The sequence below is a fragment of the Natator depressus genome, chromosome 4, assembly GCF_965152275.1.
Source record: "Natator depressus isolate rNatDep1 chromosome 4, rNatDep2.hap1, whole genome shotgun sequence".
Classification (NCBI taxonomy): Eukaryota; Metazoa; Chordata; order Testudines; family Cheloniidae; genus Natator; species Natator depressus.
In genome coordinates this window covers 98,276,861-98,300,858 of record NC_134237.1, presented here as the reverse complement: position 1 = coordinate 98,300,858, position 23,998 = coordinate 98,276,861, and the positions used below count along the sequence as shown (strand labels likewise).

Below are 23,998 nucleotides of genomic sequence, written 5' to 3'. Positions count from 1 at the left end.
CTTTGCTGCAATGGGATTCCCTAACTGTAGTGGGGCAACAGACGGAACGCATATCCCTATCTTGGGACTGGACCCCACCAAAGCAGCCAGTACATAAACCGCAAGGGGTACTTTTCAATGGTGCTGCAAGAGACGTTTCACCAACATCAACGTGGGATGGCCGGGAAAGGTACATGACGCTCGCATCTTCAGGAACTCTGGTCTGTTTCAAAAGCTGCAGGAAGGGACTTTATTCCCAGACCAGAAAATAACCGTTGGGGATGTTGAAATGCCTATACTTATCCTTGGGGACCCAGCCTACCCCTTAATGCCCTGGCTCATGAAGCCATACACAGGCACCCTGGACAGTAGTCAGGAGTTGTTCAACTACAGGCTGAGCAAGTGCACAATGGTGGTAGAATGTGCATTTGGGCATTTAAAAGCGCGCTGACGCAAATTACTGACTCGGTTAGACCTCAGTGAAACCAATATTCCCACTGTTATTACTGCTTGTTGGCGCTCCACAATATCTGTGAGAGTAAGGGGGAGACGTTTATGGCAGGGTGGGAGGTTGAGGCAAATCGCCTGGCCGCTGATTACGCGCAGCCAGACACCAGGGCAGTTAGAAGAGTACAGGAGGGTGCGGTGTGCATCAGAGAAGCTTTGAAACCCAGTTTCAGGAATGGCCAGGCTACGGTGTGAAAGTTCTGTTTGTTTTTCCTTGATGGAAACCCTCCTCCCTGGCCCCGGGTTCACTTTACTTTCCTGTAAGCTAAGCACCCTCCCCTCCCCACTTCGATCACCGCTTGCAGAGGCAATAAAGTCATTGTTGCTTCACATTCATGCATTCTTTATTTATTCATCACACAAATAGGGGGATAACTGCCAAGGCAGCCAGGGAGGGGTGGTGGTGGGGGAGGGAAGGACAAGGCCCCACACAACACTTTAAAACTTATTGAATGCCAGCCTTCTGTTGCCAGGCAATCCTCTGGGGTGGAGTGGCTGGTGACCAGAGGCCCCCCCCCACCACATTCTTGGGCGTCTGGGTGAGGAGGCTATGGAACTTGGGGAGGAGGGTGGTTGGTTACATAGGGGCTGTAGCAGCGGTCTGTGCTCCAGCTGCCTTTCCTGCAGCTCAGCCATACGCTGGAGCATATCAGTTTGATCCTCCAGCAGCCTGAGCATTGACTCCTGCCTTCTTTCAGCAAGCTGATGACACCTACCATCTTCAGCCCGCCATCTCTCCTCGCAGTCATATTGTGTTTTCCTGCACTCTGAGATTGTCTGCCTCCATGTATTTTGCTGTGCTCTGTCAGTGTGGGAGGACAGCATGAGGTCAGAGAACATTTCATCACGAGTGCGTTTTTTTCGCCTTCTAATCTTCGCTAGCCTCTGGGAAGGAGAAACATATGCAGCTGGTGGAGGAAAAAAAAAGGGAGAGTGGTAGTTAAAAAGACACATTTTAGAAAACAATGGGTAGACTCTTTCCCGGTAAACCTTGCTGTTAACATTACATAGCACATGTGCTTTCATTACAAGGTCGTATTTTGCCTCTTATTGAGGGTATGCCGGTTTGGTGTGAGAGATCACTCATGCAGGGCCGGGCAGCAGAATTCGGCTTGCAGGCAGCCATGGTAAGCCACAGTCTTCTGGCTTCTTTAACCTTCATAACATGTGGGAATGGCTTCAAACAGCAGCGCCCTCATTTCCCATACAAAGTAGCAGTTGGGTTGGCCATTAAAAATGGGTTGGCAATTTAAAAGGAGGGGTTCACATGCAGCAGAAACCCAACTAACACCTCCCCCCCACACACACAATTCTCTGGGATGCTCGCTTCACCCCTCCCCCCACCGCGTGGCTAACAGCAGGGAAGATTTCTATGCAGCCACAGGCAAACAGCCCAGCAGGAACGGGCACCTCTGAGTGTCTGCTTACTAAAACCACCCTATTTCAACCAGGTGACCAGGAATGATATCAGTCTCCTAAGGGTAACACAGAGAAATAAAGAACAGATGTTGTTTGAATGCCAGCAAACACCAGGACCATATGCTGCAATGCTTTGTTCTGCAATGTTTCCCGACTATGTGCTACTGGCCTGGCGTGGTAAAGTGTCCTACCATGGAGAACGGAATAAGGCTGCCCTCCCCTGAAACCTTTTGCAAAGGCTTTGGGCGTACACCCAGGAGAGCTTTATGGAGATGTCCCTGCAGGATTTCCGCTCCATCCTCAGACACATTAACAGACTTTTCCAGTAGCTGTACTGGCCGCGAATGCCAGGGCAAATTAATCATTAAACGCGCTTGTTTTTAAACCATGTATAATATTTACAAAAGGTACACTCACCAGAGGTCCCTTCTCCGCCTTCAGGGTCCGGGAGCAACCTTGGGTGGGTTCGGGGGGTACTGGCTCCAGGTCCAGGGTGAGAAACAGATCCTGGCTGTTGGGGAAACCGGTTTCTCCGCTTCCTTGCTGTGTGCTTCCTCGCCCCCAAAACCCGCTTCCGTGTTGCCTCCCACTCCTTGGATGGAGTCAAAGCACAGGGTTGGGGTAGTGGTGGCTGCACCCCCTAGAATGGCATGCAGCTCATCATAGAAGTGGTATGTCTGGGGCTCTGAACCAGAGCGGCCGTTTGCCTCTCTGTTTTTTCAGTCGGCTTGCCCGAGCTCCTTAATTTTCACGTGGCACTGCTGCGGGTCCCTGTTATAGCCTCTGTCCTTCATGCCACTGGAGATTTTTTCAAATATTTTGGCATTTCGTCTTTTCGAACAGAGTTCTGCCTGCACGGATTCATCTCCCCATACAGTGATCAGATCCCATACCTCCTGTTCGGTCCATGCTGGAGCTCTTTGGCGATTTTGGGACTGCATGGTCTCCTGTGATGATGAGCTCTGCATAGTGACCTGGGCACGCTGGCCAAACAGGAAATGAGATTCAAAAGTTTGCGGGCCTTTTCCTGTCTACCTGGCCAGTGCATCTGAGTTGAGAGTGCTGTCCAGAGCAGTCACAACTGAGCACTCTGGGATAGCTCCCAGAGGCCAATACCATCGAATTGCGTCCACAGTACCCCAAATTCGACCCAGCAAGGCCTATTTCAGCGCTAATCCCCTCATCGGGGGTGGAGTAAAGAAATCGATTTTAAGAGCCCTTTAAGTCGAAAAAAAGGGCTTCGTCGTGTGGATGGGTGCAGGGTTAAATCGAGATAACGCTGCTAAATTCGACCTAAACTCATAATGTAGACCAGGCCAGAAAGAAACAGTTTCAGACAATAGAAGTGGCAGAGGAGAAGGCTCTTGAACTAAGTAGCAAGACTACACACAGGGGCAGAACAAAGAAGGAGAAAGAGTAATGAGGGAAATAAAAAAAAATTTCCTTTAGGTTCAAAATAAAATAGTTTTGATAACCACACATGTTCCTAAACCATGAGTTGGGGTATTAAAATTCAGTACACTTGTTCAAACAATGTAAATCCAATACTGCCTACAGTCCTGTTCATCTGAAATACCAATGTATGATGCTCTGGCATCAAGGAGAAAGGGTTAAACCTTGTTTTGTTTCACTGAGTAAAGCAAACACTACTCCCTAGGGTGAGGGAGTCTATTTTCTTGTGAAGAGTACTGGTTGGCTTCATGTAACTTTATACAACAAAAGAGCCCTGCATGGTGCATAAATTCCTTAGGGACTAAATTCCAAACAAAGCAATAGCACTGCAAAGGTGGAGTAATAGTTGCACAGCCTGTACAGAGAGAGCAGAACAATTTGAACAATGGACGCTTTGCATTTGATCACAGATACAATTTTAAAAAAAAATCAAACCAACCTAAAAAGGGGGGCAAAACACATCAGGAAGGTGAAAATGGAAACAACTGATCACAATGATTAGAAGGTTCCTTCTGCTGCTGCACAAAACTGCACCCAGTGTTTATGCCAAAGCAGGCTTATCATATTTCATTTAGATTTTAACCATGTGACTTTGAGAGACTGTATTTTCAGGAACTAAATAAAAAAGGAAACACAATAGGTCTATCTATGGCATAAGTACTTGGAACAGCCAATGATGGGACATGGAGTTTAGCCTAATCATTTGTATTAAAAATTCTAGGTTAATTTGTAATGCGAAAATTGCTTTCTGCTTGGACCCATGACAACTATGTGGCTTCCACTCAGTCCCATAAAAGTGCACTCAACCTGCATAGACATGGTAAGCATTACTTTATAGGGCATGTGTCAAATCATATGTCGTATCTTATGGCATGTAAGAGCCTAGCAGTACCTAAATACATTCAGAAGCACGCGGGGGTTTTCTGTCCTTCAGAACAATACAGAAGAGCAGGATATGGAAATATGCCTTTGTTTTATTGACCAGACAAATAGAGAAAGTTTCCTAAAACCACTAAGAGGACGACATCACTAAGCAAGTGATAGATGGAGAAAGAGTACTTCATTTTAGGAGGCAGCCGTGGTTTGTGGAAATCACACACATACACAGTTGAAACTGTAAGTTATGTGAGCGTGCTCCAAACATGATGGAAGTAATAATTTTAAAACATGTTTGACAAGTCCAAGAATTGAAAAAAAAATATTATTAAAGTTTAAATTTAAACTGAGATTGGTTACCCTTCTGGATGATACTATGAAGAGAAAGAGTGTCACTTGATCTGCACGTTCATTTAAAAGTCCATCAGTTTTTGCATGTTCTCTTTTGTTACACAAAGTCTCGAACATTACTATGTTTTCTAATGCTAGTCCTTAGAATATTAGGCAAATGACCTTATGAATGAATTCTTAAAAAATCCCTTTTGTTTAACAGAAACTGATCCCATAGATTGTGGTTTAGGCAAAAGTTCACAGTGGAACAACTTAATTACCTCACATCTAGTAATAGATATGCTTGCCAAAAACTGTGAGTCATATCGTCTCTTCTCTTTGAGGTTTTTTCGTCTCCATTTCTAGTGAAAGTATATAAATTCGCTCCTGGCAAGAAAAACTATTTGTACCTGCTAATCTTTAACTCCAAAGTTTGCCAGCAAATGAAAACAATTCACAGTAACTAGAAAGGCACCTTAGGGTTTAGTTCATTAAAACAAAATGTAGCTTCTGTATTTGCTAGCTAAAATCATAGAATCATAGAATCATAGAATATCAGGGTTGGAAGGGACCCCAGAAGGTCATCTAGTCCAACCCCCTGCTCGAAGCAGGACCAATTCCCAGTTAAATCATCCCAGCCAGGGCTTTGTCAAGCCTGACCTTAAAAACCTCTAAGGAAGGAGATTCTACCACCTCCCTAGGTAACGCATTCCAGTGTTTCACCACCCTCTTAGTGAAAAAGTTTTTCCTAATATCCAATCTAAACCTCCCCCATTGCAACTTGAGACCATTACTCCTCGTTCTGTCATCTGCTACCATTGAGAACAGTCTAGAGCCATCCTCTTTGGAACCCCCTTTCAGGTAGTTGAAAGCAGCTATCAAATCCCCCCTCATTCTTCTCTTCTGCAGACTAAACAATCCCAGCTCCCTCAGCCTCTCTTCATAAGTCATGTGCTCTAGACCCCTAATCATTTTTGTTGCCCTTCGCTGGACTCTCTCCAATTTATCCACATCCTTCTTGTAGTGTGGGGCCCAAAACTGGACACAGTACTCCAGATGAGGCCTCACCAGTGTCGAATAGAGGGGAACGATCACGTCCCTCGATCTGCTCGCTATGCCCCTACTTATACATCCCAAAATGCCATTGGCCTTCTTGGCAACAAGGGCACACTGCTGACTCATATCCAGCTTCTCGTCCACTGTCACCCCTAGGTCCTTTTCTGCAGAACTGCTGCCTAGCCATTCGGTCCCTAGTCTGTAGCGGTGCATTGGGTTCTTCCATCCTAAGTGCAGGACCCTGCACTTATCCTTATTGAACCTCATCAGATTTCTTTTGGCCCAATCCTCCAATTTGTCTAGGTCCTTCTGTATCCTATCCCTCCCCTCCAGCGTATCTACCACTCCTCCCAGTTTAGTATCATCCGCAAATTTGCTGAGAGTGCAATCCACACCATCCTCCAGATCATTTATGAAGATATTGAACAAAACCGGCCCCAGGACCGACCCCTGGGGCACACCACTTGACACCGGCTGCCAACTAGACATGGAGCCATTGATCACTACCCGTTGAGCCCGACAATCTAGCCAGCTTTCTACCCACCTTATAGTGCATTCATCCAGCCCATACTTCCTTAACTTGCTGACAAGAATACTGTGGGAGACCGTGTCAAAAGCTTTGCTAAAGTCAAGAAACAATACATCCACTGCTTTCCCTTCATCCACAGAACCAGTAATCTCATCATAAAAGGCGATTAGATTAGTCAGGCATGACCTTCCCTTGGTGAACCCATGCTGACTGTTCCTGATCACTTTCCTCTCATGTAAGTGCTTCAGGATTGATTCTTTGAGGACCTGCTCCATGATTTTTCCAGGGACTGAGGTGAGGCTGACTGGCCTGTAGTTCCCAGGATCCTCCTTCTTCCCTTTTTTAAAATCTGCATTCTCTCAATGCAATGTAAGGAGGATGCGGATTTCACAGTCAGGTGGAATTGTAATGCTCCGTAGTGTGTGTAAACTCTTAGGCCACATCAAACAAGCAAGGACATGAGGATAACAATACCCTGTTAATCCTAGAACAGATCAGAAATGAATGAGAGTGTTTTTCAGGACATATTTTGTAATTAAGAACGAGCAAATTCATCCACATCAAATATAACAGAACTAAAGTTAACAGAGACACCACAGAATTCTTAACAAACTGACACAACCAGATGCAAGTTCAAGGGCAAAAAGTCTATTAAAACACTACATGGCATCGCTCTGAGAAGAAAGTCTCCATAAATCTATTTACTCCATAGCATTTAATGTGCCTTATCCCTAAGGACACAGAGCAAGGGAAGTAGTTAAGGGTTCCCAGGTTTTCCTCAAATCCCAGGGGTAGTATCAAAAACCCAGTCCACTAGTTTCGTCTCCATGACATAATCTAATTCTGGAGAGCTCAGGCCCTTTTTTTTTTTTTGGGGCGGGGGGAGCCGGGAAGGCAAAGTAACTCTTTTGGTTGCATAGGAAACGTTCCAAATATGGACTGAGTGCAAACCCACACCAACTCAGCGCAGGGTTCTCATCAGGATTCTGCAGGCAGTCTGAAATGGCAGCTCTGAAAAAGATGTACATGACTGTCAATTGCCTAACTGGTATAATTTGACCGGTGACACTGAAATCTAATGATGGGATTTTGAGAGCTTTATTTTCCAACAATTTAGGTGTGGAACTGTGAGCCTGATTTGCATAACCGCAAATACATACACAAAACAAAAAATGCATGCAAAAACAGCCTAAAAATAGGGAAGGAACAATGGTGGTTCTGAAATGCTCTGTATTAATATTTTCCCTACTAATTGCTGCTGAATTTCAGAATGACATTACTAAGGACCCAATCCTGCATGGGGTTCTGCTAACAGGCACTCATAGGCCCATGCGGTGTGCCACCAACGTAACTGAGGCCCCAAGTAGACTGCATAGTTCGAGCAAGCAGAACCCTGTGGAGGATCGACGCCTGCAAATGAAGTAATATATAATGGCTGTACTGCCCTCAATCTTTGTACACACATTCTACTGTCACTAGTAAGAAACGCGTATATTACAAACTTTATAATCCGGGCCCCATATTTTGCCCTTTTCATGGAATGAGTCTGACCTGCTGATTATATGGTCCTGCCTCTCACAGAGTAGTCTTCCTCTCACAATCACACACACACTGTTTTTTATAAAAAGAAAAGGAGTACTTGGGGCACCTTAGAGACTAACCAATTTATTTGAGCATAAGCTTTTGTGAGCTACAGCTCACTTCATCGGGTGCATCCAATGAAGTGAGCTGTAGCTCACGAAAGCTTATGCTCAAATAAATTGGTTAGTCTCTAAGGTGCCACAAGTACTCCTTTTCTTTTTGCGAATACAGACTAACACGGCTGCTACTCTAAAACCTGTCACTATTTTTTGTGGGATATCTGGAAACAAAAAGTTAATATCCTTTAAAAGATAAAAGTATCTGCATTTTTAAATTCAAATTCTATCATTATATGAACAAATCTACCCTGTCTGTCAATGGTCGGTAGAGACATTTTAATGCAATTTTCATTCAGCCGGGAGCACATATATTAGAGACAACAATATCTTTACTAGGTACGTTCAGTATTATGGAAATGCCTGAGGCTTGTGATAAGTTTCCAGGTTCATGACGAAGATTCAAAGAGGGGGTTCGGACAAGTGTAAGGTGAAGAGAAGGTTCTAGGTGATGATATAAATACCCTGGTCCCTCCAAAAATATACTGTACAACTGCATAATTGAGTATTCGCTGTTTGTTTGTTTTTTAAAAGGCCAGTAGTTCACACAGGCCACAATCCAACGAAGCATATGCTTTACTTTAAGTAGGCTAGTATTCCCATTTACTTCAATGGGTTAAGCATATACATAAGTGCTTTGCTGGATCAGGGCTTAATCTGATCTTTTTTTAGAGTGTTTCGAGGGGGAGACCTGGGAACCCTATTACATTGCCATGGTCAAAGAACCTGGGGCTCATACTGTTTGTAAATGTTTTGCAATATAAACATGAGAAAGAGGCAGCTCCCAAAATATTATTGATTTCCTGAGTCAAAAACATTTGCTTTGTTATTGTAGGATCAGGACATTTCAGAAATTAAACATTTAGAGGAATCTGAGTGCACACCCTGGAGTACACCCTAATCGGTAAGAAGATCTTTATTCTCCTATTGTAGGTTTTGGATTTAGTAGCCATTCTTCTGATCTGCTATTATGTCTTCTGCATTGAGGCGCAATAAACATGTCATGGGATTATTTTTCTCTCTGTGCTATCCTATCACATATTCTAATGATGATGATGTGTGGCCATACCTACACAGACTGACAGGACAGGTTCTGAACTGTGTTTCCTTCCGACCTGATCTTCGTTCTGTAGTGACAACTGAAACCCTCCCTGTTTTCACTTTGAAGTTCAGAAAACAAAACATCATAAAGACGAGATTTTAACTAACCAGGGGTACAGCAGTGACCCACTCAAGTTAAAAATCAATTAATACAATCCAAAAAAGGAGGGGGGGAGAGAGAGAGAGAGCATGAATGTGAAAAGACGGACAACAGGATGTAGAGAAAGAAAAGAGCAGAACAGGATAAGATCTTTGGGATAAGATACCAAGGAACTGAGAAAAAAAAAAAAGAGAGACAGGAAACCTGAGAGGCAATGCCAGGGCCAACAGAGATAGTACTGACCTCAGTGGGTCCCATCTGAGCTGGTTGCAGGCCCCTGGTTCATTCCACCAGAGGGACAAACCCAGTATTCCTATAAATATAGGGGAAACTCTGGGCCCCCTCCAGTAGTTTTTTCAGAACAGAATCCCTTTCAGTCACATTCACTGCTTCCAGGTTTATTGTAGTCTTTTTTCACTGCAAGTGGCTCACAGTCTAAGTGTCTTTGTGCCCTGGCAATGTCTCTAGCAGCATTAATCAATCAGAGGCATTTAAAATATCCAGGACAAGATGATTTTCAGGATACCAGGACAGTCAGAACATGACGGCAAGGGGCACATTCCCTAAGTGACCTCAATCCTGCCTTTAAATTCATGGTCCCAAAAAACTCATCTGTACATTTAGAATGGTATCTATAGCCATCCATCCTATTCTCAGGACTCCTCTCCCTTAAATTAAAATACACAATTCTACATAATGTAGAGGGCTGCCTATATGCAGGTATCCACCAAAACCCAAATTAAAAAGAAGCGTGTGCACCAAACAGATAGATGAACAGCAGAAGGTAGAGCCACCAGCTACCAAATCTGCACACACAAGATTCTAGGCATGCAATAACCTTGTGATACTAAAATTACATGTGCAAAAAAATGGAAGGTTCAATTTTGGGCACATACATTTAGATGTTCCTTTAGAACATCTAGCCTACATATTTTATTAAATCTAGAATTGCTGAGCCCTTGTTTTGTTTCAAAAATTCTCCAGTTGGACTAGAGATTCTGTGCTATAATTAGTCTTTTAAAAGTTCTGTTAGCCACAGTCCCAGCATTACCCATGAAAGTAGGTAAAACCACCATAGACTATTACCTCTGCATGGAGCTTATAAGCAAAGTTTGTGCAAGAGGCAGCGTGGCCAAGTTGAGTGACAACTGGGTTGAAGAGGCCCAAATAGAGCTTTGACTTCACAGCAGTATAAAATCATGGCATGCTGCCATGTAGTGGTGGTGAAGTTATGGCACAGAGGACTAATTAAATAGCAGCATTGCTGGTAGACTTGGTCAGGAATTTGATAAAAGTGGTCTTTTTCACTGAACAGGTTTCTCAGGTCTACAGGGAAAAAGAAAGAAAGACCTCTCACCCCAAAACAGCAACTGGATATTCCCCTGGTATGTGAGAGACTCAAGTTCCTGCTCTGAATCAAGGACTTGAACCACTTTAGCTGGAACTGGTTATTCCTGGGTCTCTCTCTACATTGCAAACGTTCTAGTTTTTGTTCCAATGCAGAATGAAACCAAGTATCAAAACATCAAAACTTTTTCATGAAACAGAATTCTTGTCGGCCAGCCAGCGCTAATTGCTAAGAACCAGTCTGTCCTATAGAGTTTTTCCTCACAGTTTTTACCCCTAGAGAAATTAAAAAGAAAACACCCTTCCTAGTCTTCTCGCCCTCTATAGTACTCTGAGCAGTGTCCTTCACCACGCTGTTACATTTATAAAACTGGCATGGGTAAGGCAAAAATTTACTCTAAAATGGTCAAAGAAGAGAAAACAAAAACAAACCTCATCCCAAATTGAAAAAGTGATTCCACCTTCAGCAGGTTTGTGGGCTTTGTTCAAGTCTAAAGTGGGAGTCTGATGTACTATGAGAGCAAAACCTCCCTCTCTCTCTATTCTGACTCAGAAAGTGGCTTAACATGTAGTTCTGCTTACAGATAAAAAAACAAACAAAACCTTTTGACTTGAATAACTGTCAACTCTGCAAGTTCATTCCAGGCACTGAAAATCAAGCTGTGTTGTTTTCAACTCATTCAGCACCAGCCGTAATAACTATTTTTAGGCTAAATTCTGCCCTTATTACATCTTTCCAATCCTCATCAAATCTCCTTGGGGTCGCAAAAATGTGAATAAGGGCAGAATTAGTTGATGATGCAAGAGTCAGAAATCCAGCTCATTCTCATGTTGCTGTATTGACTACACTACTGAACAGTAATGAGAGCATAGGAATTGCCACCAGGGCAGTGTCTCTGATGGTGGCCAGCACCTGATGCGTCAGAGGAAGCAGTAAGAAAACTGTAATATAATAGTCAGCTTGTAACAAGGTGGCATGATTTTCTGTTGACCGGTCCATCCCACCATATTTCAGTAATGCCTATTTTATCAAGATACCTTTTTATTGTCAGGCAGTTTTGAATGCACGCTTCTCACACTCATTTCTAGCTAGTTCTAGTTTTAATTTTTGCTGTGTGCCTATTTTAATTTAACTCTTTAATCTGATACCCTGTTATTTTTCTGGAGTGTACTTCTCTGATCTCAACCTGCCCTTCCTACAGTTCAGCTGTAATTTGTGTCCTATCCTTTACTAGATACAGAGACACCTTTGTTCTATTGTCATCCTAACAGATGTCTTTGTCTGACCTGAGTGCTTCTCAGCACCTGTTAGCTTTCTTCAGCATTTAAATAATCCACCAAAATTATGTCCATATTTTGTGCAACAGTTTAGTTCCATCCCTTCTGTACTGGCTCTTCCTGATCCAAAAAACTCCACGGAAACGAATACATTTAAACCCTTCCTCTTCACACCATCTTCTCATCCACACAACCTTGAAGTCTCCCTTGTCTAGCTGTTGCTACATTTGGAACTAGAAGTATTTTTTGAGACAGCTACCAAGAGTCCCTGGATTTACACCTTGTCCTTAATAATTTAAGGCAGGGTTTCTCAGCTCATGGGTCGGGATCCAAAATTGGGTCGGCAAAATGTTTCAAAGGGTTGTGTGGCAGCTCCAGTGGCTCCTGTCCCAGGGGGCTGGCTGAGCTCACCTTACTGCCGCAGGCACTGCAATCTCTGGGTTCCCAGCACCATTCGGGTTTAGCCCAGCCATCATGATGGCGGGAGTCCGAGTAGGACAAATTTGAGTGTGTGGCACTGCAACCCCATGAGCCAGGTCACAACTCCACTCACACAAATGTGGTCCAATCAAGGGGGCAGGGCCAAACCTGAGTGGCACTGCAACCCCGGAGGTTGCAACGCCCGGAGCAGAGAGCCACAGCCAGCCCCACAACACAGGAGCTGCCACTTTGGGGTGAATGCCAAGCAGGACCCAACCCACTGCAGGGGCAGGATTCGACCGAAACTATGCCAGGGCCTCCACCCCCAGACTATTTACTGGGTCATGACAGGCCATAAACATTTACACCTGGGTCCTGAGCCCAAAACGATTGAGAACTACTGAGCTAAAGTTAGCTCCCATGCTGAGAAAGGCATCAGACAGAGCAAGTACAAGGAAGTCTGAACTGCATGGGAGTTTGGTGCCAAGAAGAGCGGGATGCTCAAATAACTATTAGTGGAAGAAAGCATAGAAAAATCATTAAATCAAAACTTGGAGGTAGAGAACTAGCCATAGATTAGTCAAAGTAGGGACTATGCAGTTCAGTGCCTGAGCCAACTTCCATTGAACTCAATGGAAAGTCCTCTGTTTACTTCAAAGGGAGCTGGAAAAGTCCTAGAGTGCATAATATATTACTATTTGCCTTGTGGCCACATGTATGCCCCCAGTGCAAGAAATGCATGTCCCTCAGCATCTTTAGGAGAGAGTTGCTGAACTGAGGGAGGCCCAATTACTTACAGAGACAATGTACAGGGGCACTCTAGGACACGCCTACCTCAGAAAAGGCTGTCTTGATCCTCCAGTTGATGAAATCAGTGTCACGGCTAAAGGACACACAGAACAATATCAGTACCTGGGTAGGTGGTGACTACAAGAGACATTAGATGACTTGTCTTCACAGCAAGAAGGTGGTAGATCCCACAAGACATGTACTGAAACTTTGAGTGCGATCTACTAGGGAGGAGTCTGCGGTTGTGGTACAGAATGGTACCAATAATATAAGGAGTATAAGAGGGAGGTCCTGGAAGCTAAATGTCCATTATTAGGAGACAAAAATAGTTTAAAGATTGTCAGTAAAAGCCAGATACACAAGGAACAGAACTGCCATTTTAGATCACAACTTTTCTGACTGTAAATCCATGTTAAGTAGCCATATATTTTAAAATAAAACATTAAAACTTAAGCATCTCTTGCATGTATTAATTCCCATATGCCTCCCTCCTAGCATACCCATACACCAAGTCAAACAAGTTCACTACATGACATTTTCCTAATGATTTCCTTAAAATGTCCCTGAAGCATAATAGCAATGGTCCTTTGCATTCCCCAGCCAGGGCTGCAGCTATGGAGCAGATAATCCAAAGCTATGGAGCAGATAATCAGACCCGCTTAATGCAAAAAATTCTGCTTCTACTGAAGAACAGCTAAACTCAGAATCTTCGGAACTTGGGCTTTAGCCCAACCACTGTCTTGGTTTTGTTTATATTTTCATGCTTCTCCTCACAACCCATGCACTTGCCTCTTCATTTCTTCACTGAAAGGGGCCTGGCATAAAACTCACAAGCTGCCTCCTCCAGCAAAATGCTGAATTGGCCTGCAAGGGGTGCTGGGCAAATGAGTAAGCACGTCCTGCTTTTCCCTCCAAGAGAGTCAGTCCATTGTGTATCTGCAATGCATGGAGTCTCCACTGCCCTCGGGATTGAGAGTCACCAATCGGCTGCTAATGCTCAGGTTTCTAACATGGCAGCCCACTGCACTATTGCTATGCCATTGGGCCTCAAACTCTCTCTGGTGTCAAGTCTAGCTATCAGACTGGGAAGTTATCATTATAGACAGCTTGTCCTGAATCCTTAATGAAGCTGCTATCAACATATCTGAGTCATTTTACAGCCTATTATATGGCATTCATCTGATCAGGCTATTTTAAAGCCTTTTAAATAGTGTCATTAGAGACAATTAGTTTTAAAAGACTAAAGTTCTAGATTTTACTTCCCATTCTAACCCCATTATTTGGGCAGTAACACCTTCTTCTGCCACAAGAGCCTCACAATAGACTAAGCAGCATATTACAATGTAATTCATATTAAGTTGCATCAATGTTAACATAAAATGAACTCAGTCTGCAGCTGGATGGATGTACTTCCACATCTCTTCGCCAGTCAAGGACAATGCCTATTACTCCCATAAGAGTTTGTAAGTGCTCATGCTCCTTGTAGTCTAAGAACACGAGGCAAGACACTTTTCTGTACAAAGTGGTACAGAAACTTACCCATTGATACATGTAGTATCTATACAGAATCTGATATACCTATTAATTATTAATGATTATTATTATTACTGTGAGCAAGCTGACCTAAATTAATACTACGGCAATGGATTAGCTGGTGATGTCAGACACCAGCAATGCTAGCCAAACAGGATATGCTGGCACACAAGACTCAGCTCAGAGCTGGCTCTGTTTGTGCATTCCAGTGATGTCTTTTAGTGGTACAGAATCCCAGCAATGTGATCACCCCTGGCTAGAATGACCAACTGTGCATCTTCTGATCACTCAAGTAATAATTGATAATGCAGTGATATTACAGTGTTATGCAGTATGACAAACAATGACCAGGTAGATGAAGGGTATTAAAATGGGTAAGCAGTGGACATGATGTGACTGCTGCTCACTGAACCAAATATGGTTTGCACACTATTAACTTGTCCTTCCGCTCAGCTGTTTGCTGGAACTACCTATTGCCCCTTGTCATATGTTTAGGCTTTAAGCTCTTTGGGGAAGGGACTGCATTTTTAGACATGTATATGATGCTTATCACAGTGGGGCCCTGATGCCTGACTGGGGACTCTAGTCACTACCATAGAACAAGTAATTAATAATAGAGGGATAAGTCACTATGAAACTGGGACAAATGAACTTCAGCAATCATAAGAGATTAAAGTAAACTCAGGAAAGACTTCTGAAGAGGAAGTGAGTGATTTTTTATGCTACCCGGCATATTTGTTTGTCCCGTGTGCAAACTAGCTAACGATTGCAAGGGATTTACCCTTTGTCCCACTCTTCCTTTTAATAATCTAAAATGAAAATTATATTTTAACCTTATATGGTAAATAGTGGGGTGAGGAGATGCTCTTTGACTTCTTGTTTTGGGTGGTAGACAAGGGAAATCAGACAGGACATATTCTCTCTAAACCTGAATAAATATTTAAAATCTGTTTTTAAGGGTGTAATAATGTAAGGGACTGGTTTAGATCTCATTATGTTTTACTGATCGGTGATTAATACCCACCATGTGCTTCTGGTAATAAGTGCCTTGGAAGTCTGTATCCCCTAAAAACGTCCTCCATGGAGATGGAAAGGAGAGAAACTACACATAAAAAACAGGAGATTAATGTGTGTGTGTGTGAGAGAGAGAGACAACAGAAGAGTATGAGTGTTTGCTAGAGAGACAGAGAGAGAAATGAAGAGAAACAGAAGAGTATTTGGGGATTACATAGTGTTACACGGCTCTTTCCAAAGCTGAGGTATCTCAGAGCAGTAACTTGGATACTAGCAGTGCCGTGACTGTAAGCAAACATGTTAGTCATTAAGGGTCTGTCCTGCAAGGCGCTGAGCACCTCCTGCCAGGTGCAAAGCACCCACAACTCCCATCAACCTCTGTGAGACCTAAGGGCACTCAGTACCTCACAGGAGGCACTCAGCACCAAGCAGGACCAGGCCCTAAGTACTCAGCAGTAACTCACACATGCAGCCTTGGACATTAGAGCCTGTTTTATCGAGAGAAGGAATGTTGGCCAGGATGAGAGAGAAAGCTGGAAAGAGGGAGCAGCATTGCAAGAGCACGGCACTTTCAGGTATGGAGAACAGCCTGTAAGGGGGCCCCCTTATAAAGGAAACAAAATAAAATACCTGGCTGGGAAATACCTCTCCTCCTTTCCTGAGAAAAACAGCCAACACATACAACACCTCTGACGGCGCTCAGGAGGGTTAGAAAAGCTCTCACTGGGGAGAGAAGATCTAACGCTGCACCAAGAGAAAGAAAAGGAAGGATTTTACATACAAAGTTATGCCATTATGGAGCCAGGAGAACATTCTAGGGAGGAGCCAGCAGGGCTTGAAATAACCATGAATGATTACTACTTGTTTTATGGGAAGCTCAGCTAGGCAACAGCTAGCATTCACAACTTCAAAAATATGACTTTTGCAGAAACCATCGCCAAGAGTCAACCTTAACTACACCACACTGGTGTCAGGCCACCTCCAAAGCAGCATTAAACAAATACTAACGTGCCAGGAAGTGTCTGTCATTGCTGGGTGGGAACATTTAAACTTTGCTTCCAATGGAAGATCTTTGCCCATTTGTAGCTGCTGGTCAGTGAGTCTTCAAAAAGAGGAGACGGGAAGAAAAGAAGGTGCAAGGAGCAGAAGATATCACGGTGACCATATAAAAACATTAATAGACAGAGAAGGGGAAGAGGGTGAGGTGCAGAAAGGGAGCTGCCTCTGATGTACCAATGCCACCAACTCAAAATTTTTACAAGCTGGCAATGCTGCATTTGATAAAAATGCTTGATATGATTACTGCATATATTGAAACCAATTAGTACATATTTTTGGACTAATACAGTACAGACCAACCCTGTCCTGTTCAGCGCGGTGAGTGGGAGGAGGGATACTAGCAGATACACACTCTGCTCCAGGCATCTTGCCAATCAGGGCAAGTTTCCACTAGTCAGGACTTGGGCTCCAAGTGGTGAGGATGCATTTTCTTACTATTCAGAAATGTGGCTGCATGCACCCCTAACTAAAGTATGCACCTGACGAGAATACATGCTAGACACATCCCTTGGCCAGCAGACCACACTCCCCCAGGGGTGGCCATTGTGAATAAGCCAGAAGTATAACAACAATTAATTTTTAGCATTTAATATTTGAAGTAATTTGCAAGTAAATTGTAATAATTAATGTTTGCAATAGCATATTGAGATCCTGGGATGAAAAACACAATAAGTCGTCTTATTATTATTATTGCAAATATCTTGAATAAACAAATAACACATACATATACTTTCAGATGTCACCACTCAGCCAGATGTTAAAATCATGATCAGTCAACTCCCATTGCCTATTTGGTAAGTATGCTGTAATTTGGAGGATAATTGATATTTTTAAATACTGATGGTTCATTACAATGTGCACTGTGTTTGCTGTCAATTGTTTATTAATGTTAAGTTTGATTACTATGTTACTGTGAATTATTTAAATAAAAGATTTGTCATTTCCAGGAAAATGTGGAGGTAAACAAAACAATTCTGCTTAAATGTCACCTATTCCATTTTGTGTTCTTTTGTTTTCTTGTTACTCTGAATGTTTGTATGACAACAGCAACTTTGTTGTTTAAGGGTTCTGCTACTTTTGCTTTATGCCCTTGCTGAAGTAATAGTCCTGTTTGTGAGAACACAACAATTCCCGTGACAAAACTTTTATGTCACAAGGCGCTCCCAAATTCATGGTCCATTTAGGTCAATTTCACGGTCATAGGCTTTTAAAAACAGTAAATTTCATGGCTTCAGATATTTAAATAGTAAATTTCACAGTGTTGTAACTATAGGGGTCCCAACCCAAAAGAGAGTCATGCGGGGGGGTCGCAAGGCTATTGTGGGGGGGGGGGGCAGGTATTGCCACCTTCACTTCTGCGCTGCTTCAGGTGACGGTGCTGCCTTCAGAGCTGGGCTCCCAGCCAAAAGCCGCAGAGCTTCCTGCAGCCAGGGGAGGTTCCCGGAGGTGGGTCTCATTTGGCCCAGGAGCGGCCCCTGCAGGGAAGGAGAAAGTCCCATCCCTCCCCAACCTGGCCTGACCTAGCAGCTGGAGCCATGCACACAGTAGGAACCCCCAGCCCTGCTCCTCCCTCACACTAGCCAGATTTCATGGTTTGTGACACATTTTTCACAGCCATGAATTTGGTAGGGCCCTAGTCATAGAGGGTTAATATTTTTGAGTAGAATAATCCTCAAAAATGCAAGAAATGGCAATGGAGCTGGGTCTATACAGTTTGAAACAACAAACAAGAATTAGTGAGGAAGGCACCAATTCTCATGCATGGTAGTCTCCAACCCCATTCAATACTCACCTTGCCAAAAACCACTTCTACACCAGGCAATCCACACTGAGTCTAAATAAAATCAGTTCCCTGACTTCTCCTCTCAAGGTCAAAATTCTGACAGCCCAATACGCTCTGAATGGCACATAAGAGTCTACCGTAACTCCTCTCAATGCACCCCAGTACAGCCATGTGTGTGTACAGAAATGATAGTATAATTATTATTCTTTATTCAATAGCACCCACAAGTGTGCCAGTTTATTCACAGAAAACACGTAAGAGACAGGCCTCCTGTCCTTAAAAACATACAGTATCCGTGATGGATTTGACAGACAGGTGAGAATACAACATGCACCAGAAAGAGGAAGGGGCAATGAAGGACGCAAGTTAGAGAGATTGGATTACATGGTTTAGGTTTAGCCACACAGGTGGTTCCTTTTCTTTTCCGTTTAAAATGCAGTGATGATACAGACATTGGTCTGGAGAAGGGATTTGACTGAGATGTGCACCACAAACAGAGATAGATGAGAATTTTTCAATTAAATGAGTGTTTGTCAGCAAATGCAGCAGGCAAGGACCCAATTCATTAAAATCAAAAGGTGTCTCAGGTCCAGAATGCAATTGACAGTCAAAATGAGAGAAAGAGACCAAGACTCACCTCAGAATAATCAATAGGGCACATTGCAGGTGAGGGCCCTGAACATTGGTGTACAGAGTCAGTCTCTCTCTCTCCCTAGTCTAGTGAATATTTAATTATTTATAGAAAGTGGAACAGCTCCAACAGGAGCCTGAAAGGGAGGTTGACTCCATAGGCTGTACCTGATTCAGAGCAGGGATTTAAACCTGGGTCTCCCCCATCCCCCGAGTGCCCTGACCACTCAGCTTGTTCTTTTTTGCCTGCAAAAATGTTGTCAGAGGTCTAGCTTTTGTTCCAATGTGGAACAAAACCAATCGTTGAAACGTCAACATTTTTCATGAAACAGAATTCTTGTTTCTCAGACAGCCTTAGCAGTTGGCTTAACAAATAGATTTTGGAAGAGTTTTTAAGCATGGCTGAGAGGGCTTGGGAAACTCTAAAAGAGACCAGGTCACAGAGGTAGACAGATGGGCATAATGTACCTTTACCAATACACACACACACACACACACACACCCCAAAACCCCCATAAAAAATCTGTTAATTGAGTTAACGTTGCTCAAATGCATTGCCTACTAATGAATTCTTTTTAAAACCATGAATCACTAGTTAAGACAGGGGTGGGCAAACTTTTTAGGCCTAGGGCCACATCTGGGTGGGGAAATTGTATGCAGGGCTGGTGCAGGGGGATGGGGTGCAGGAGGGAGTGCGGGGTGTGGGAGGGGGTGCGGTGTGCAGGAACGGGCTCAGGGCAAGGGATTGGGGCAGAGGAGGGGTGCGGACTGCAGGCGGGGGCAGGGGTGCAGGAGGGGTGCAGACTGCGGGAGGGAGCTCAGGGCAGGGAGTTGGGGTGCAGGAGGGGTGCGAGATGCAGGCAGGGGGCTTAGAGCAGGGAGTTGGGAGCAGGAGGGGTTCAGGGTCCAGGCTCTGGCCCGGCGCTGCTTACCTAAAGCGGCTCCAGGGTGGCAGTGGCGTGCACCGGGGCCAGGGCAGGCTCCCTGCCTACCGGCCCTCGCCCCAGGAAGCGGCCGGAACCACGTCCCTGCGCAGCCCCAGGGTGGGAGGGGGGGTGGCCTCCCACAGGGCTCCGCGCACTGCCCTTGCCACGCCTCCAAGTACCTCCCCCGAAGCTCTCATTGGCCGTGGTTCCCCGTTCCCGGCCAATGGGAGCTGCTGGGGGCAGTCCCTGGAGGCAAGGGCAATGCACAGGGCCCTCTGTCCCCTCCTGCCCCCGGGCCCCAGGGATGCGGTGCCGGCCGCTTCTGAGAGCAGCACGGGGCCCGCGGCACGGGCTGGATCCGGCCTGCAGGCCGTAGTTTGCCCACCCCTGAGTTAAGACAACATTTACATACATACCAACCTCAAATATGCTTTATCACTCAAACATCATAATTAGAGCTGGTTGAATAATGAAAACCTATTTTCATATACACACTCAATTTCTGAAGTGGTTTTCATTTTGAAATGTTCAAACTGGATTTTTTTCTTTTGTTTTCTTTTTTAAATTTTTAGGGGGGGTTAATTTTCAATTTTTTAAAAGAAAACTTTTTGAAAATGAAATGGTTGTTGAGACATTTTGTTTACCAGAATCCCACGAAAAAATGTTTTTAAATTACAAGAGGCCTGATTTTTAAGATGAAAAATTTCAACGTCAATTTATTTGCAAACATTTTAAAAAGCCCATTTTTAAATCAGTAAAGTAGCTGTTCAAAAGTTTCAACCAGCTTTAATCATAGTGCCCAAATACACGTTGTCTGCTCAACTCCATAAACTCCATCTCATTTCCACCATAGAACCACCTGCACTGTGCACATAGAATCAATGATAGAATATCAGGGTTAGAAGAGACTTCAGGAGGTCATCCAGTCCACCCCCTTGCTCAAAACATCTAAGTCCTCGTAACAGCTAGAGCACTCATCATAGCTAAAGACAAATGACCACAAAACACATGCAGTGGTGAAGTTTGTATATGAAAAAATATGAGGTCAGACTTGAGCTTGGGAAAGAGCAGGCATAGGGTGGGAGTTGCTGCAAAATCAGGCTTGAGAACCAGAGCTTGCACACATATAAACCCCATCTCAGTAGTGCAACTGTGGAGGAAGAAGGCATATGGATTAGGGACCAGGGCTCCCTGCTAGGCAGCTTGTCTTCCTGCCTTCCCATAGTCAGGAATAGGGGAGATACATGTGAGGAGGCGGACAGATGAGGAGTTAGGGAGCCAGGCTAGGCAAGAGGGGAGGAAAAAAAGCAGCTGGTGGATCCAGGCAACTCTGGAAGTGTTCTGATGCAAAGCAAATTAAATTATGACAACTTAGGGAAACTGCTCTTTTGGGGCCTAATTGTGACCCCGGCAATGCTCCTATGCAGGGCACCAAGGTGGCATAAGCATTTCAAGGGCAGCAGCATGGTGGGCAAGAGACACTGCCACTGCGGGTAGAGCTTTGGTAGTTCTGACATGGAGGGCAAAGTGGATTGCACCAGGAAAAAGATTACTGTAGCACTTACTTTCCTTACTGAGCAGTGGGGGAAGCAGGAACTAAACTGTGACCTGCAGAGTCACAATATGGTCCCTATGCTACTGTTGGTCTGCGCAGCTACATGCTTCCTCCTACTGGGGATGGATTGCGACGTGCCAATCCAACCCTTTATGTTTAAACATAAAGTATGAAAATGACTTCTCAACTTACATGGTGAGAAAGGGTGTGTGTGGGTATGCAGAAAGAGGGGTGGAATTTGTGGTGACAGTGTTTCTTTGGCTCCCTGTAGCCAAACAAACATATGAGAGGTCAGGACCAAAATTCAATAAGGGATCATTTTAAAGTCTGTCTTCTACCCAAGCTAGTAATTGCTTTTCTAAAAAACCTGATAATTACATGGAAAATTAATTTTCCTTTGATGAGTATTGTGGTTAATTTCAAGACTAAATTCGGTTATTAAAATAGGAAGTAGAGGGATTTCAGGCCTGTTTTAAGTATAAATCTTAATGCAAATTTAACTATGGATTTGCTACTGATGCCTCCATACCAAATTATGCTAATGCAGGCATAGTTTGGGTTAGAAACCAAACGGAAGTTACCAAAGAATTTTGTCTCTCATTTTAAAGTTAAACATTCTACATAGTTTTAATTTCTGTAACATTTTGGCTTTAACCTGTACACTAAATAGGGACCAGTCTAGCAAAGCATGTTTAACTTTCAGCACATTAGTTGTCCAAATGACAGGGACAAGTCTTTGCTAGATTGGGGTTCTAAGTAACTTTTCATAACATTCTCTCTCTCTCCTTTTACTATCTGCTGGTGTTTCTGTGCCTTATGTTTAATAATCTCCCACCTTTCTATTCCTGTGTTTGTTCTCTCCTCTTGCCAGCTCTATCTGCTGTTCCATAATCTTTCCATTCCTCTCTCACCTATTTGTCATTGATTTTTCCCATCTTCCTTATCGCTCATTCCTTTGTCTCCACCCATTACTAATTCTCTGCATTACCCCACTCCCTACCACACACACCCCTGCTACTCTCTCAGACCTCATACATATGCACCCGCATGCATATCCACAATGTAACCTTTGAAATCTTAAATGAGATTCTGATACCTACACAGCACAGAATACAAACCAGAGTTCGTACTAGGAAAAGCCCACTAGGTGTTTACAGCTGCTTGCATACTTAAGGAGGATATTAATGCCCAAAATCTATTGTTTCCTCTCTTCCCTTCCCCCCTGTATCTCCTCCACAATCTATTCTTCTCCCACACTTGCTTCTGAAAATGTCAGGTGTTTCTGAGGTGTCTGCATGAGGCCTAAGACAGTGATAGAAACTAAGTGAAACATGGCTGGGTTACCTTGGCAGTGAGGCGTAGGCTGCTGGACTTCCTTTGACGTAGCCCTAAGCAGGGAGGGTTTGTGCACTTTGTAGGAGGAACGGGAACTGTTCAGGGTGTGCAAATTGGTGCTTCTAATCACTGGCAGGCAGGAGTTTGGGGTAGTGGAGACACAGTAGGCTGATGCAGCGGGAAGCAGAAGCCAGCAGGGTTTTGCACTGGCTGACTCCATCTGCATTAGCCTGCCCAGAGAGAGGGGAAAAACTGGCCTAGCAGCCCATTGAAATGACCAATATATAAATGCCTGGTTACTTGGTAGCCCACTGGTTTAGTTTGGAAGAAACATGCAAAAGTTCAGATGTCATGCCAAACTCTTTGGCATGGAAATCAGGCTGGATTATCTTGCAAAAATATTTTCAGTCAGATTTCCAGTTCTTACTGGTCTGGGCTGAGTCAAAAATACCATTTACATTTCTTCTCTCCTGGCACTTCTGTTTCCACTCCTGGCCAAAACCAGGAAATGGATAGAAACAGTACATTAACACAACTAAAAAAGGATCAGCCTTTTAAAACCACAATAAAGTTTTTAATTCACTTCAATCATTATTTTGCAAGAGGCTGCCAGTTGTTTTTTCTTTCATTGGAATAGTTTGTCCTTCCTTATTCATGATGTCCTCTCACTTGTATTTTTTTGTTTATCCATATTACATATCACAGTTTAAACACACAATACAACCTATGTTATTACACAATACAAAGTCAGAATATTATGTTTCTCACTTCTATTTAATCAGATGGGGGGTTTATTATGTATACTCAGCCTTGCATTTCACATTTCATTTACAGAAGTTACAATTTCAGAAGTTAGGGTACATTCCTCTCCCCCCCTTATATACTCTTTTCAAGAAAGGCCTCATTCCATTCTCTTCACCTTGTATGGCCAGATTGCAGAATGCTACTGGTAAACATTTAAAAAGGGAACTTTTCCGCTTTTCTTGTGTCTATTTATTAAAGGCAATATCGTTCCTTCTGTTCCACTGGGATTCAAGCCCTGTCACTATTTCCTCAATCACCATGACTACACGGTGGCACTTCTCTGACTGTGTAAAATGGCAGTGTTCCCAAAATCTTCTGTTAGGGGGAAAAAAAAAAAAATCAGTCTTCCTATATCTCTTCCCTAATATTAGATTTTCCTCTCTCCATCATCAACCAACTCATCCATTTCAGTCTCTTGTCAAAATTCAATACAGTAGATCAGGGGTCGGCAGCCTTTCAGAAGTGGTGTGCCGAGTCTT

General features: G+C 43.7%; 1 protein-coding gene across 3 annotated transcripts in view; it reads left to right on the top strand.

The window, feature by feature from the left end:
* PGCKA1 (PDCD10 and GCKIII kinases associated 1) overlaps window positions 1–23,998 on the top strand; it is a 64,332-nt gene that overhangs the window by 24,443 nt on the left and 15,891 nt on the right. The window contains exons 3-4 of one of the 3 annotated variants that reach the window (XM_074950120.1): window positions 8,681–8,749; window positions 17,223–17,280. The gene's annotated coding sequence lies outside the window, so the exon portion shown is untranslated. Of the gene's footprint in view, window positions 1–8,680; window positions 8,750–15,791; window positions 16,003–17,222; window positions 17,281–23,998 lie in introns of those variants that run through there. The other 2 variants (XM_074950121.1, XM_074950122.1) reach the window with 2 other exon arrangements.